Source organism: Sesamum indicum, linkage group LG6, assembly GCF_026168435.1.
Source record: "Sesamum indicum cultivar Baizhima isolate 11 linkage group LG6, ASM2616843v1, whole genome shotgun sequence".
Lineage (NCBI taxonomy): Eukaryota > Viridiplantae > Streptophyta > Magnoliopsida > Lamiales > Pedaliaceae > Sesamum > Sesamum indicum.
In genome coordinates, this window is record NC_142662.1 from 16,052,261 (window position 1) to 16,054,521 (window position 2,261).

Below are 2,261 nucleotides of genomic sequence, written 5' to 3' on the forward strand. Positions count from 1 at the left end.
ATGGAGGTTTGAAGGATGATTCTTCTTTGTCCACTCCTCGCTCAACATCAAGTGTAGCTCCTGTCATGGGTGACAAACACTACAACTCCGGAAGAGCAAATTGCAAATCTGACCGGAGTCATAGAAGGTCTTCCAAAGCATGTTCAAGAGCAAAACTCTCAAATCATCGAGTTAATGAACAAGATCGATGACGCTGATGCTAGTCACGTGGCCAGAAAACAAGATGAGGCACATGAAAAGGAAGGGGCGTCCTTGAAGCAACATTCAATAAAAGAGAGAAGTCATCAACGAAAGAGCTGCAAGTCTCCTCAGAAGGTTGATTCCCATTGACCAGCTGAAAGAGTTCATCATGGGGACTGTCAAAAACAAACTCGATGGAAGTTCTAAGTCATCCATGACATGCACAAAGCCGTACACTCAAAGAATCGTAACCTTCTAAGTCATCCATGACATGCACAAAGCCATACACTCAAAGAATCGTAACCTGAAAGATGCCAGCTGGCTATCAACCTCCAAAGTCTCAACAGTTTGATGGCAAGGGAAATCCAAAGCAACACGTTTGTCATTTCATTGAGATGTGCGATAGTGCAGGGACCTATAGAGATCATCTTGTAGAACAGTTTGTTCGATCTTTGAAGAAAAATGCATTTGACTAGTACATCGACTTGGAAGCCTACTCAGTTGATAGTTGGGGCAATTAAAAAAGAGTTTCTCAATCGCTTCTACAGTACCAGAAGAACAAACAACATGATCGAGCTTACAAACTCCCACTTGGAAGGAAGAGCCTGTTATTTATTACATCAACTGCTGAAGAAATATATGAGCCTCAATTGCAAGGATAGATTATCCGAGACTTCAGCAATTGATATCTGCATCCAAGGAATGCATTGGGGTCTTTGCTACATATTTTAAGGAATCAAACCAAAAACTTTTGAAGAATTAGCAATGCCTGCACATGTTATTGAGATAAGCATGGATCTTGATGAACGAGAATATTTAAGTACTGACACTTATGAAGATGAACAAGAAAAGGACAAAAAATATGTCGCATCAAACTGAAAACTTTGGAAGGCTCCTTGATAAGAGCCTAAACTGTCAATAACACTCCTTGATAAGAGTCTAAACTTTCAATAATGCTCCTAGATATAAGATTGAACGATGTAAACTCTTAAACTGAATTTCTTTCAAACACTCCTTGATACGAGTATAAACTATCTATCAAATGCAAATGCAAGACTCTTGGATACGAGTATAAACTATCCCTCAAATTCAAATTCAAATGAAGAGTTGAAGACTTTTTGATATAAAGATAAACTATTTGCCAAATTCAATGAAGACTCCTTGATATGAGTATAAATTATTTACAAATTCAAATTGAAGGATCCTTGATACGAATATTAAATATCTATAAATTCAAATTCGAAGGCTCCTTGATACGAGTATAAACTATCTATCAAATTTCAATGAAGACTCATTGTTATGAGTATAAACTATCTACAAATTCAAATTAAAGACTCCTTGATATGAATGAGTATAAACTATTTGCCAAATTCAAATGAAGACTCCCCAATATGGGTATAAACTATATGTCAAATTCAAATGAAGACTCATTGATATAGGTATAATCTATCTACAAATTCAAATTGAAAGCTCTTTGATATAAGTATAAACTATCTATCAAATTCAAATGCAAGTAAAAACTCCTTGATACGAGTATAAATTGTCCCTCAAATTCAAATTCAAATCAAATGAAGAGTTGAAAACTCATTGATATGAGTATAAAAAATATGCCAAATTCAAACAAAGACTCCTTGATATGAGTATAAACTATCTATCAACTTTCAATAAAGACTTCTGATATGAGTATAAATTATCTGCCAAATTCAAATGAAAACTCCCCGATATGAGTATAAACTATCTACAAGTTCAAATTGAAGACTTCTTGAATGAGTATAAACTATCTGCCAAATTCAAATCAAGACTTCTCGATATGACTGTAAACTATCTACAAATTAAAATTGAAGGCTCCTTGATATGAGTATAAACTGTCTATCAAATTCAAATGAAGACTCCTTGATACAAGTATAAACTGTTTACAAATTCAAGCCAAAGGCTCTTTGATACGAGTTTAAACTATCTATAAATTAATAAAAAAAAGCAATAATGAAGAAGAAGAAGAAGAAGAAGAAGAAGAAGAAGAAGAGAATTAAGAAGAAGAAGAAGAAATTAAAACATCATGCGAATAAATCATTTCGAGACAT

At 34.2% G+C, this 2,261-nt stretch overlaps 1 pseudogene; it reads left to right on the forward strand.

Annotated features, from left to right (window-relative positions):
* On the forward strand, positions 1-1,059 carry LOC148787857 (uncharacterized; annotated as a pseudogene).
* Positions 1,060-2,261: the final 1,202 nt, after the last annotated feature.